The sequence below is a fragment of the Mytilus edulis genome, chromosome 3, assembly GCF_963676685.1.
Source record: "Mytilus edulis chromosome 3, xbMytEdul2.2, whole genome shotgun sequence".
Classification (NCBI taxonomy): Eukaryota; Metazoa; Mollusca; class Bivalvia; order Mytilida; family Mytilidae; genus Mytilus; species Mytilus edulis.
Genome location: NC_092346.1, coordinates 17,153,253 through 17,168,299, shown reverse-complemented (window position 1 = coordinate 17,168,299; position 15,047 = coordinate 17,153,253). Strand labels below are relative to the sequence as shown.

The 15,047-nt window shown below is 31.8% G+C and overlaps 1 protein-coding gene across 4 annotated transcripts in view; it reads left to right on the top strand.

Moving 5' to 3' along the window:
- Positions 1 to 15,047, top strand: part of LOC139515915 (alpha-mannosidase 2x-like) — a 128,758-nt gene that overhangs the window by 48,086 nt on the left and 65,625 nt on the right. For all 4 annotated transcript variants that reach the window (XM_071305677.1, XM_071305675.1, XM_071305678.1 and 1 more), the window contains exon 4: positions 1,534 to 1,570. The gene's annotated coding sequence lies outside the window, so the exon portion shown is untranslated. The remainder of the gene's footprint in view (positions 1 to 1,533; positions 1,571 to 15,047) is intronic.

Below are 15,047 nucleotides of genomic sequence, written 5' to 3'. Positions count from 1 at the left end.
TAATGGGGAGATAATTTTGAAGAAGTAGAATCCTGACTGTATGAATAACATTTCTGTATACATTGTATATACAAATTGACAACGTTCCGCCAAGTGTGATCCGCTTTTCGTACAATACTATTTTAAGGATCTACTTTGCTGGAGCTCACCTTCACTAGTTTATTCGAATGATATTTTCAAAATATTTCTGTTATTTTATTTGCACGACAAAATGAAAGACGATATAATATCAATGGGTGTACATGCATTTTTTTGGCATTTTTAAAAATGTGTATTTATTATATGTCATTAAAAGGAATCCCAGAAACAAAAAAAAATCTTATGTCGAGCAGTAGAACTGTGCACCGCATTTTTTTCATTATGCTTGTAAGGTGTAATTTTATCGCGCTTTTGTAGCATGTTTTCCCTTCCTGTTCATTTGCATGTCTTTTGGCAAATTCATTTTTAAAATTAAACACTCTACTGTAAAAAAAGATACATATGGTAATCTTTGCATTTGAAGCATGTCTTATTTTCTTCTACCTATAGGATAAAACTCTCATATTAATATGTGTATACCAATACGATTAATAATTTGATACAAAAAGATAGTTATATAAATACGGATATTTCTTAGAATTGAGGGTCATCCTTTAAAAGTTACGGTCATCATTTACAAATTACGGTCATCTTAAAAGCAGTTACGGTCAGCCTTGTTATGAATCGCTGATTCTGTTACGGTCATCTCGATTGTGATTTTTCAAATCGAATTTCCCGTTTCATGCACATTTCTCGGAAGTAATTAGTGATTTCCAAGTGATTCTTTTATAAATTTACATCGTTTCAATGTATGATTTGTAAAGAAAATGATATAGAAACACTTTAACAGACAATACAGAAACTGACCTAATTTTTCATCCGACATCTTGGGATGACCGTGAATGCAGTTACGGTCATCAGCTTTACCCCAGTGAAGCTGTGATGATTGAAATTTTAAGAAAAATAGTTATTGGCTCATTATTTGGGCTAGCTCTTAGGTCCTTATGATATTTTTTGACTATTTGCGGACCATAGGACCATTATAAGGTCCTCAAATATTAAAAAAATATCATAAGGACATGAGAGCTACCATAGGTCCACAAATAGTCAAAAAATATCATAAAGACCTAATAGCTATTGTTCCATAGCTATATTGGAACTTACTGAGCTTTTGTTTTTGAACCCTGTTGGGTAAGTTGAAAGTTAAAGCTTTCAAATGAGAGATAGCCATCTTTATTATAAATACTTTTAGATGATATTTTAGTTAGAGTTGGAGTATTACTCACAATTAGCTCAATATAATGTCTCTTTAGCAATTTTATGAATTTTATAAAGAGTCATTAGCTATATAATATAGCTGATATTGTTACATCTCTTATAGATGTCCCCTGTGTAAAATCAGCTTTAATTTTTTGTTTAAGTTAATCACTTTATTAGGTCAATGATATTTTGTTATGAATATTGGATATCTCTTTAATTCTGGTAAATTTGACAATTTTCACTTATTATTTTCAGATTGTGAAGATCAGCTGACAGAAAATCTTTCATGCAGGTAACGATTCAATAATCTCATTCTGATTATACTCATGATCTATAACAGTCCTATTATCCTTGCATTTGACCCTAAAGTGGAATTTTTATTTTGTTTTAATTCAGTTAATTAATGACATTTAATTTTTTAATGACAATAGCTATTATTGTAGAATTAGAATGAGAAAGGAATTAGCTGTATTGCATTTAGTTACGTGGTATCTGAGATCTTTTAGGTTATATCAAAATCCTTAAAGTGCATCATCAATTACAATATGACCTGTGAGGGTTCTCATTAAGGATTTTGGAAGGCAAGTTCAGGGACTCCTTATTTTTACTGCAGATCACTGACAGTGAGGGCAGAAAGTGTGAGGAGGGTGGTTCAATTTGCGACAGCATAGTGTATTACACAAAATCAAAAAAATTGAATAATATATACTCAAATTATATAAGCAATTTTTAAATTCTTTGACTACAGTTATATATCAAGCGTGAATATTGTGTCCATTTTGGCCCCAACTTTTCAGGGTTGGACATCTGCAGTCATATTCAGCTGCGCTCAGCAAAGCAATTTATTTTTATTGGTTACCTTATAATTACATGAACATCTTACTGGTTACCCTATAATAACATGAACATTTTACTGGTTACCCTATAATTACATGAACATTTTACTGGTTACCCTATAATTACATGAACATTTTACTGGTTACCCTATAATAACATGAAAATTTTACTGGACATTTTACTGGTTACCCTATAATTACATGAACATTTTACTGGTTACCCTATAATAACATGAACATTTTACTGGTTACCCTATAATTACATGAACATTTTACTGGTTACCCTATAATTACATGAACATTTTACTGGTTACCCTATAATATCATGAACATTTTACTGGTTACCCTATAATTACATGAACATTTTACTGGTTACCCTATAGTAACATGAACATTTTACTGGTTACCCTATAATTACATGAACATTTTACTGTTTACCCTATAATAACAGGAACATTTTACTGGTTACCCTATAATAACAGGAACATTTTACTGGTTACCCTAGGCCTATAATAACAGGAACATTATCAAGTGCAAAATTACATTCTTGTCACTTGTTATATATTAATTTCAATTAGAATAATTTTCAAGAACGCAGAAAAATTATATGAAAATGTTTTGTCGTGAGAAATATATATAGATACAATAACTTAAGAAAACCGAAAAATGTGTGTTAACGCATGCAGAAGAATATCTAAACAAGAATTTGCAACAAAGGCAGGAAAATATGAATGCCTACTCATATCCAATCTATTAGAAAAACGAATTATTACAAAATAGTGTCCACTTTGCACTTGCACTGCACTATTGGTAGAATAGAATGATATTATATCACTACAATATAATAGTTATCAGGCACGTAGCCAGGAATTTCCAAGGGGGGGTTATTTGGACTCACAAACTCGACTTTAACAGTCATAATTCGAACAAAACGTTGACTTGAACAGTGCTTATTTGTTTTCAAGGGGGTTTGTCCGAACCCCCGGAACCCCCTGGCTATGGGTATGGTTATTAGGATGAGTTTGAATTCCTTGTCATTTATTCATCATCCACACAGGAACTTGTTTCAGAAAAAAATATATCTATGTACCTTAACCTAATTCTGAGAAATAGAGATGTGATTATTTTTCTGAGACAAGTGCTTGTGACCATCCACCCGAACTTGTGGTCATCTGATGTCAGTACTTTAGTACCTTGATTTACTTTGGCAAGTCCAACATTGAGAAGATGAAATTGTATATTATTTCAGTCTTTATGATAGAATAGAGCAATGAATTGACATAAAATTTATATCGTCTTATTTTTTTTTTGGTTATAAAATGTTGATATATGTGCTCCATTGGCTGTGTTCTGCTCTTTGGTTGGACTCAGGTTGTTGTCTCTTTGACACTTTCCCCATTTCAATTCTCAATTTTATCAACAGGCACTATTAAAGAACCATAATAAAAATGATATATTCAACAGAAAATATTATACTTTCAAAAACATATTAATTATTTTTCACCATTCAGCTGCTAGTTAAGATAATTTGCCTGTGTTGCATTTATATATAGTGTGTATTGTAATGATAAAATTGTAAAAGCAATTAACATGATAAAAAATTTAAAAGCTTGAAAGCTAAGATTGTTTAAGAACCAAAACAGCTGTTGAAGACGAAAATGACAATTTATTTAATGACTTGTTTGGGTTCTCTTGTTCCTCTCCCTTCATAAGACATTCAGGGGGATAATGCACCCTGTATGAATTTGACCCTCTTCCCTTGCAAACCTTACCAAATGAAAATAACACGATAAATCTAAAAATTCCGTCAGAAACATTTTCTGAATCAGGAACACTCAAACCCCAAAAAAATGAAATGAATACATTTATAAGTACCAAAAAACACAGGAAGAGCTATATGAAAAAATAGACCTTAAAACAAAATACCCAATTCTTGAACTAATGGTAACATTGTATATGTTGCAATATTTATTAAAGTGATATGGATTTAAAGAGAATTTCATTGAACTTATAGCTACTGTAAATTTAGAAATTATTGCAATGTTTTTATAATTGGGAAATATGTGACAGTGTTATGAATTGCAATAATTTAAACTCACATATTAAAATTTTTCATATGAATTAAACAGAATTTTGCTCAATATCGCAAAAATTCAAATCGCAGTTTAGTCTTCAATGACAAAATCGCAATAATTTCTGAGTTTACAGTATTAGAAATGGACAATTGATTTTTGCCACATATAATGTCCCGTATATTTCTTATTCCTTGTTCTCATGAAACACCTGATGATTTGGAAAAATTAAGAAGCCTCAACAGATATAATTATATAATTCTACTATTATACTCTTACAATTTAAAGAAGCGAACATTATGGAAATTTTTAATAACTATTGAAGAAAGATTTTTATAACAAAGAGCGTGACAAGACATGGTTCTCGTTATCAATGGAAGAAGAAAGTATGTCATAATTAATTGCAGATTTTATCCTAAGATATTCCTGGAAAAGGAAATTAATTAAATTCTTTGAAGGTAAAATCTCCTTACTTATAACTAAGAACGTATTATGAGAGGTTTTAAAAGTTTCATTGATTAATGTAAAGTAGTCACCTCCATGACTTTGAAGTTTAGACATTTTTTGTCTTTAATGGATGTTCTTTATAAACGAGATAATGTTATAAATATTTCTGTTTGATAAATCAGAGCTAAAGAATCAAAATGTTTATAGTTCAATGTAATTATACAAAATCTAAGAAAGTTAATTCAAAACGAAATTGTGAAGCAACAATTTTCTTTTCCCTATACACAAATGATGGTAGAATTGGTTATCAGTTTGAAGTACTCTCGGAGAATCGTTTTGTCCTATCCTGACAATACTGCAGAGAATTGAATTTACTACCGACAGCAGGTCCTACTATAACATTTTTCTGTCCCTAATATAATTGATAAATTTTGTAAACCTTCGAAAATAGATTTGTACATTCTAAAGACATTCAGAAGTGATTGGAAAAGCTTTGGCTAAGTGAATTATGGCAATGTTTTTCTTTGGTAATCTATTACATGGTGAATCTATATGTCAGTCGGAAAACGAAAAAATGTCACACAAATGTCTAGAAAGTTCAGCGTTCTTTATAACCTTAACGGAAATTACTTTTTATAGAATGCTGAAATCTTTCTTTTTTTGCTGTCATTTAGAAAGTTTAATGGATTTTTATTCAAAGAAGGATTTAAACAAACATTTCACTTCCAAAGTTTATATTAAGAAATCATAACATGGAATAATTAAATGCTCCAAGTCTTCATCCTGCTAGAATTAAAGTTACATGCTAAAGAGTAAAATAACTAAAATTCTGATCTTTAAGAAAAATTCTGATCCAAAAATACCTTATCAAATGGCAAAATCAAAAGCACAATTAAGGTGGTACCTAACACGACAGGGAGATAACTCTGTAAAATCAGCTAAGCGTTTTAATTGCGTTGTGTTGTTAAGGGAATATTTTTATAAGCTTCTCGATGATCAAAATAAGAGTTTGTCTAACTGCTATATAACCAGTGTAATTTTCTGATAAAACGGTTGGTTCAAGTTTTTTGAAATTCTTATATTTTAGTCAAAGGGTCAAAGTAAGTACTTTGTTAAAATTTTATGATAATTATAAACGAGCAAAATTTTTTTTAGTGAAGTTGTTGGGTACCACCTTATGTAACAAACACATCAAAGAAATCAAAAATAACATCATATTCCTGACTTGGTACAGGCATTTTCTTATGTAGTGCCACAGTTTAACCTTTTATCGTTTTATTCACTTACATTAAAAGCAACAAACTCAAGTGTGGGATCTAAACTATATATGAGAGGTTCCTAGGATGAAATCTGTTTGGAGACCAATAGACAACTTTCGAGTTCGATGCATTTCCGTCAAAAACTCTGGTTTTAGTGAACGTCATTTGTGCGTTTAGGGGCGTCGTCACTTCCATTCCAATGTTGAGCGAGTGGTTGGAAAACTATAATTCTATATTGTACGAATTATACGACAAATTGAATTATCAAAATTGACAATCAGCATTGATGTCATTAGGAAATTGTCATTAAGTACCTACAGAACAACCATTATTTCTAGTTTATCCTGCACAATGACGATCACCAAGACGCTTGATGAACGTAAATAGTGCAGGGATACAGGCGACCCCCTCTATCTGGTAAATGATGTCAAAAATGCGCGTATAATTGACGAGTTTTTTCCGGTGACGGATGAACTCGAAAGTGGTCTATTAAGTGAAAACCTTTTAGTAAATGCAAGGAAATATGTTGGATTTTTTTCATAGCATTAATTATTAAAAATATGTTTTAATTTTGATTTATTTTTTCGCAACTTAAGCTGTTTGAATCAATGCAATTTTTTGTTGATACCAATGAGACAGCAACCTAAAAAAAATTAGAAATGGCCACAGTAGAGGTAAATCATACATTTTTCTATTAAAAATTAAAAAAAAAAAAAAGGAGTCACTGTGTGTCTAGCTTAAAATTCCCTATTTTCATCAATTTCATCTTATATATTCTATGGTAAATCATGATAAATTCAGGATATTCATCTTCTTGTAAATTCATAAACGAGTATTTATCAGTATGTTTCTTTAAAAGTACATGTTTGCCTATTAAATCTGTAAGGGTTTAATTGCTTTTTATGCCCTGGCTAGGGGCATTATGTTTTTCGGTCTGTGTATCCATTCGTTCATATGTCTGTTTGTTTCTTCAGTTTGTCCGTCTGTCCACCCTCAGGTTAAAGTTTTGGCCAAAGTATCACGACTCACTGAACATATAAAATGATATTGACCTTTTCAGGTTAAAGTTTTTGATAAAGTTGAAGTCCAATCAACTTGAAACTTAGTAATCATGTTCCCTATGATACCATCTTTCTAATTTCAATGCCAAATTAAAGTTTTGACCCTAATAAATTTAAATAAAATTCATGGTCCACTGAACATTAAGAATATGATAGTGTGATTTGGGCATCCATGTACTATGGACACATTCTTTTTTCTTATATATTCTATGGTAAAGTGTGATATATGCAAGATTACCAATTCTTTGTGTAATATCAGAAACTGTACATGTTTTGTTTGCCTATTAAAACCCGTAAGGGTTTATAAAAAAGAAGATGTGGTATGATTGCCAATGAGACAACTCTCCACAAAAGACCAAAATGACACAGACATTAACAACTATAGGTCACTGTACAGCCTTCAACAATGAGCAAAGCCCATACCACATAGTCAGCTATAAAAGGCCCTGATAAGACAATGTAAAACAATCCAAACGAGAAAACAAACGGCCTTATTTATGTAAAAAAATGAACGAAAAACAAATATGTAACACATAAACAAACGACAACCCGTGACTGAATTTACTTATTTTGCAGTAAAGAATTAGGTCATGATAATCAGTACCTTATTGTAAAGCATAATTTCAGAATATTAATCTAAGCTGTCATTTCTAAAATGAATTTTCAATCTTCAAAGATGTGTATTATTTTTTTGTTGCTTCATTTGTTGAGAAAAGTATTTGGCAGTGTACTGAAATGTAGAAACTCATTTCGCTGATCCCTTGTATATTACATATAAACAAAAGATTATGCTTTTGCAAATTACACAAAACAAGGAAGAAAATAAATTGATAACATCTATTAGAAAATGAGAATTTAACGACAGTTTGATCATATCATGTTTTACCAGTAATCATCTTTTCTAAGTGTTTTATACTTATATTCTTGTTTGCTAATAGCTTTTTAAAATAGTATTTTTATTTGTAAGGCATGAGCTGTTTTATTACTGACTGATTTGGCCCTCATGGAATTTGATGATAAATTATTGCATTGGTGTTTTGGATAGCTTACTTGTAGCATAGCGGGGCTGATATATCTGACTTGGTACCTCGGGAGGAAGTTTTTTTCACACTTAATTTTATTTATAAAAATGTAAAAATGTATAGGTTATTCTAAGTACCTTTTCTACTACCTATTTCTTAGAAAGGAGAAATCATTAGAATCAATTTGTATTTTTGAACATTATTTGTAGGAATTATAACCTTTATTTTATTTTGAAATACAAGCTGAAAAAATTTCTTACATTTAAACTTTATAAGCAATATTTTTTTTGCAGTTTTCTCTGCTTTTTCTCATCACTTGGCGACCCGCGTCCGTCATCTGTCGTCCGTCGTCTTTAACTTTTACAAAAATCTGAAACTATTGGGCCAAATTTAACCAAATTTGGCCACAATCATCATTGGGGTCTCTAGTTTAAAAAATGTGTCTGGTGACCCGGCCAACCAACCAAGATGGCCACCATGGCTAAAAATAGAACATAGGGGTTAAATGCAGTTTTTGGCTTATAACTCAAAAACCAAAGCATTTAGAGCAAATCTGACATGGGGTACAATTGTTTAACAGGTTGCTGCCCCTGAATTGGTAATTTTTAAGGAAATTTTGCCGTTTTTTTGTTATTATTTTGAATATAATTATAATTTTAGTTAGAGATAAACTATAAACTGCAATAATGTACAGCAAAGTAGAACCTAAAAATAAGTCAACGTGACCAAAATGGTCAATTGACCCCCTAAGGAGTTATTAATTTTCCTTTTAAAGTCAATTTTTAACAATTTTCATAAAATTTGTAAATTTTCACTAACATTTTCCATTGAAACTACTGGGCCAAGTTCATTATAGATAGAGATAATTGTGAACAGCAAGAATGTTTAGTAAAGTAAGATCTACAAACACATCACCTTCACCAAAACACAATTTTGTCATGTGTCCTTTGTTTAATATTCACATACACCAAGGTGAGCGACACAGGCTCTTTAGAGCCTCTAGTTTAGATTTTTGATGCCTTCAAATGTGTTTTTCAGAAGCAAGTAAAATTAATAATGCTGATATTTTCTGTTCTTCTGAAGAAAATAAATTCTTACTAATTAAGGTTTTAACACCTCTAGTTCATTTATAGCCCCATTGCTTTCTATGTTGAATACTGCAACTTGTAAATCATTTATAGAAATGCTGTTAAGTTCAAATAAAGTCATTTCATGTCGAAATTATACCTGACATGATCCCAAGTACTTGAGCTCAGAGGTGAATTTAGGGGGGCCTGGGGCCCCCTTTTCTGGGAAAAATTGGTTGATTATATAGGGAATCACTGAAGCTTGATCAGAGCGGGCCCCCACTTATAAAAATTTCTGGATCCGCAACTGGAGTTTTTAATACCAAAATTACCAAAATATTATTCTTTTTTACAAAGTAACAGTTATGCATTGCAAAGTTTTATTTAAACAAATTGCTACTTTCTTGTTTGGTCTTTTTGTTTTGGCCGATTAAATAGTGGTTCTATACCTAATAGTAACACTAAAAAATTATAACTGTCTATTTTTTATTTTTTTAACACTGAATTGAGGGATGGAAAAAAATGACTTAAAGTTAAAACTCATCAATAATAGAATGAATAATTTTAATGAATGGAAAACTACCACTTGTTGAGTACTACAGATTAAGGAAGGTGTTATTAAGGAATGTCAATAGAAAATAAGTGGTTAATTGTTCTGTTGAAAATCAGCTGATCAGAAATAGCATCTTAATGACATATTAGCTCCTGATACAAGGTGATAGGAGCCTCTGTCATCAGATAACTTGTCTTTAACATGTGAATCTTGTTTCTGTCGCTTATCATACAACTTCAGATGTGGTAAAAAACAACCGTACCATTAATCATGGCTAATGTAAACATCATATCAGGCAGAGAACAGATGGTTTAGTTAGACATTAAGACAAAGAAGTTTACATCATGGGGCGAGAGACATGGTTTTAGCATAGATGGGTATTACATCTATGGTTTTAGTATTGTTATCGTAGGAGGGATGAACCAAACTTTGATTACGGAACATAATTATAGGGTCTTGGGACAGTTCCTCCATTACAGATCTATTTAGCATAGGATAAATAGGGTTTGTGCAATTTACTGGAACTCAGAAAACACAGTACAAACCAGTAGGGGTGGGAGTTTGAAATAATTTGTTCTTGATATGAAATAGCATGTTTTATTGCATGCAAAAAACTAATTATTGATTGTAAATGCGTTTTTTACAGAAAATAGAAACTAATCTTTGGCTTGTGTTTGTAAATTATATTTAACTATAACTTATATCTAACTTTGAGAAAAACAAAATCTGCACTAAAGAGTTATTCAGCATGACTAAACTGAAAAATCAGATCCTTGTTTTCAGGCAGCTGATAAAATGGTCAGTCACAGGAATTCACAGTTTTGGAATCTAATTCATTCTGAGTAATATTTACAAAAGTGCACACCAAAACTTTGTAATTGGTTTCAAACGTTCTTTCTAAGACTAAAAAAAATTTGGAGACAACTGTAAGGATTGAAGACAGTGGAGGTATGTTTAACTGCCCCCCCCCCCCCCCCCCCCCCCACACACACACACATTATCCAAGTGCTTGTAGTGCAGTGGTTGTTTGAATCATGACTGTCATATGTGATTTTAGTAAATTCTTTTGTTGTAACTTAGGCCTCCAGGTTTCTCAATTGAATTGTTTTATATTTTCATGACACTGGCTTTATTTTATAGCAGACTATATGTCATGGGTTAATTGATCTCATTGTTAAAGACCATACTATTGTCTATAATTGCTTATATCCACTTCAATTGAACTTTGGTGGATAGTTGAATCGATCATTGGCAATTGTATCATATCTCTTTTATTTTTAAAATGATTTCTTGTTTAGTACATGATCTCGGGTATGAAAATTTCAACAGGAGTTCAACTGGACTCTGGCTGGACTTGAGACCTATTCCAGTCTGACTTTGAAAAGTCCAGTCTGACATGAGCCGTACATATACTTTTTCTTATACTTGGGTTATTTGAAAGCCCCTATTTTCTTAAAAGTCCAACCCCAATTTTTGTAATGCTGACAAGAAAATAAACACGGCTGGACTTTTGAGGCAAAGTATCCTTCATTTAGACTTATAAGCAGGATTTTTGTCTTAGAAAAGTTTACAGAAATAAAAAGCTGAGTTCCAACTTGTGCTTTTTATACCCCACGCATCGAAGTTGCGCAGGGTATAATGTTTTTGACCCGTCCGTCCGTCCGTCAGTCCGTCTGTCAGTCCGTCCGTCAGTCCTGTTTCTTGTCATCGCAACTCCTCTCAAACCACACAACAGAATTTCACAAAACCTTTTCAGATAATAAGGACATACTATGTAGTTGTGCATATCGACGGGAAATTGCGATTCATTTTTTTTTCTAGGAGTTACGCCCCTTTGAACTTATTTACTTTAATGTATTACTGCAACAGTTTGTCATCGCAACTCCTCTCAAACCACACAACAGAATTTCATGAAACTTTGTAGATAATAAGGACATATACTATGTAGATGTGCATATCAACAGGAAATTACGGTTCAATTTTTTTTCTAGGAGTTATGCCCCTTTGAACTTATTTGCTTCAAAGTACTTCTGCAACAGTTTGTCATCTCAACTCCTCTGAAAACACACAACAGAATTTCATGAAATTTTGTAGATAATAAGGACATACTATGTATATTGACAGGAAATTATTATTCAATATTTTTTCTTATACTTATTTAATTTCTCCAATGACAATGTGGGGACGTGGGGTATGTGAGCGTGCTCACTAAGGTTCTTTAATTCTCTGAAGAATTTGTGATCACATAACAAATATATTCACATCACAATGTCCAGTATGATGTGTTTTTACCTGAATGACCCTGATCAATGTCGGATCCTGGGGGGGGGGGGGGTTTCAGGGGTTTGAACCCCCCTTATTTTGACGATCAATGCATTTGAATGGGGACATGTAGTTGGAACCCCCCCTTTGTCCTGGGTGAGAAACCCCCCTTTTCAAAATGGCTGGATCCGCCCCTGCTGATTGACCTGAGGTTGTTCATTTATAAAATTGAAATTTGAAACTTGAATGTTTGTTCATCCTATACTATATTATAGGTACATTCTTCAACAATCTTGTAACAATAGTACAAGTCACTTGATATTATATTAGGATAATATTTATTTAGTTATTTAAATTATTACAAATATAATTGAGTTGACTTTATTGATGATTGTCTATTGGCTGTTACCTATTTATTGCTCAAGAGACCCGACTCAGCTGCTGAAGTGTCTGGAAAATTGCCTGTGTTTCCTCAAATTATTTGCTTAATTAACTTGATGAAATTGTTACACACTAACTGTTCTGTATCCAGAAATTAGGAACAATTTCTGAATTTTTAAGCGTTGTATATTCTATATATTGCACCAACTTTGCAATTCCAAACAATTTCTGAATATTTTTAACATTGGCTATCCCATAATGCACCGTCTTTTGTTGTTGGCCATCTAAATAATTACGTGGATTTGGAAGTCCCAAACATAAAAAAAACTATAAATTGTAAATTTTTAAAATACTAGTAAGATGAAAAAAATCTCCTTTGACCAGTGTAACTAAGACAATATGAACCAAAGATATTGCTTCCTGAACTGAAAAATACATGCAAGTTATTACAAGTTTTGCTTTAAGGTTCTCCAAAAGGCAGATTTAGGGGGGCAAGGGACCCTCCCCCCCCCCCCCTTTGTGGGAAAAATTTGGTTGATTATATAAGGAATCACTGAGGCATTTCATCGAAATTTCTGGATCTACCACTGTCTCCTGGCACTCCGGCTCCCTCCATTAAATAGCAATCAGTGCTGAAAGTGGCATTAAACACCAATTAATCATACAATCAATCAGATATACTGCCTAAAAATCTTTTTTAAAATGTATCAAAAATAATTCTTTATTATATTGTACTAAGCACTGAGAAATACATTATTAAGTAGTATACAATACAAAACATTAAACAGATTTCTCCTAGTGATATTTCTATTTTATTATGCATCCCCAAAGGCTCCAAATAAAAAGCTAATCAATTGTATTTTTATCTTTAAGCAATAAACTGTGACTGATAATCACAATCGTATTAATAATTAATCAATTAATTAGTACACTTATTCATTCAAATGGAATACCTCAGAAAATTCTTGTATTTTTAATGTATTCTTTATTACTGGATGGAATTTCAATGTTTATATAAAAAAAAAATACTGCTTTTTCTCTGGTGTGCTGCAAATTAATAATTTGGGTCACTTTATGTGAAAAAGTCAGATGTTATAATAATGACGACTATACTTTATAGGCATAGATTACCTTAACTGTATTTGGCAAAACTTTTAATATTTTTGGTCCTCAATGCTCTTCAACTTCGTACTTTATTTGGCCTTTTTAACTTTTTTGGATTCGAGCGTCACTGATGAGTCTTTTGTAGACGAAAAGCGCGACTGGCATACACAATTTAATCCTGGGTATCTATGATGAGTTTATTTATATAAGACAGGAACAAGGAGGTTATTTAAAACCCCTTCTTGACGACTAAGAGTTTTAATTTGGTGCTTTCTTGTCATGCAGTTTTGTTTTCGCAAAATTTGAAATTACGAAATATGGGGGAAAAAAGATTAAATGGTTTATGATGATATATACAGAAGACATTAATACCTGAATGTGCTCTTGATTATGACAGTTTCAAAAAGTGCAAATTAAACAGTCTAAAGCCTATCCATGATTTTAAGTGATGAGTAAGTACAATTTTGAAAGTAACTAAGTGATGAAAGATATCAAAAGCATAGAATCAGCCTATTTATGGCTGTTATTCATCTTTATGTACATAAGACATTAAAAGCAAAGACATGTTACTTTTGTTGCTATTCTTCATCTCAAAGTTGCAGTCAGACCTTCAACAGGGAGCAAATACTATCATTTTACTGCAAGTTCAAAAGGGCCACTTGTCCTGGTTTGAGTAATTCATTGCTAGATGTTAATTGTGCTACAACTATGCATTGAACAACACAGCTGAACTGACCTGTAATATCTGTCAAAATACAGAAAGAATGCAAACATTTGTTTATATGCAATATAGGTACCAAGCTCTGAAAAATAACCACTCAATGGACAGTTGTTATGATCTTGGGTTGATTATGGTGCCCAAAAATTTGGAAAAATTGATTAATTTGGTGTGAAAAATTTTGAATAATAAAATGGGCAATGTGTCAAAGCAACAACAACCCGACCATCAAAGCAGACAAAGCTTTTTTGTCAATTCAGAAATTATTGTGTGCATTATAGTTCTTGTGTGTGATTTCAGGTAAAAATCTGAATATAGATATATATGTATAGATAATTATCAGAATGGGGGTTCTTGTTATTGTGATACTCACACAGAGGCATTACTGTGGATTCATTTTCTTTTGGTGGGTACCAATTTTCGTGGTTTGAGGAAAATTTTCATATTCATATGGATATTTGATTTCGTGGTTTTTTGCAAATTTCTTTATACATATTCCTTTAGATAATTTGAATTCATTGTTCTCTTGTACCTACGAAATCCACGAAAATTAGTATCCAACAAATATAAGTGAACTCACAGTATTAATTTGCATTACTAAAAACCTGGTAATAATTTCTTAATTTACACAGTATCTAAGGACTATAGTGGCATTCATTACCAGTATTTCCTTATTAGAATATTCACACTGTAGGAGTATTATAGGGTTGATTGCATGAATATTGGGGAATATTGCCCCGAGTAGAATTTTATATTGCACGAGCTTGCGAGTCCAATATATGTTCTACGAGGGACAATATTCCCCAATATTCATGCAATAACCCTTTTATTGTATAGCAATATAATATTTGAAAGTAAAAATTGGTTTAAACTAAGATTTTGTTGTTGATGACGTCATGAATTTTGAAGATTTATTGCACAAGTGCAATAGTGGAATTTATTGCACGCTAACTTTTGCTTACTTTCTGTGGGAAAAATTATATTGCT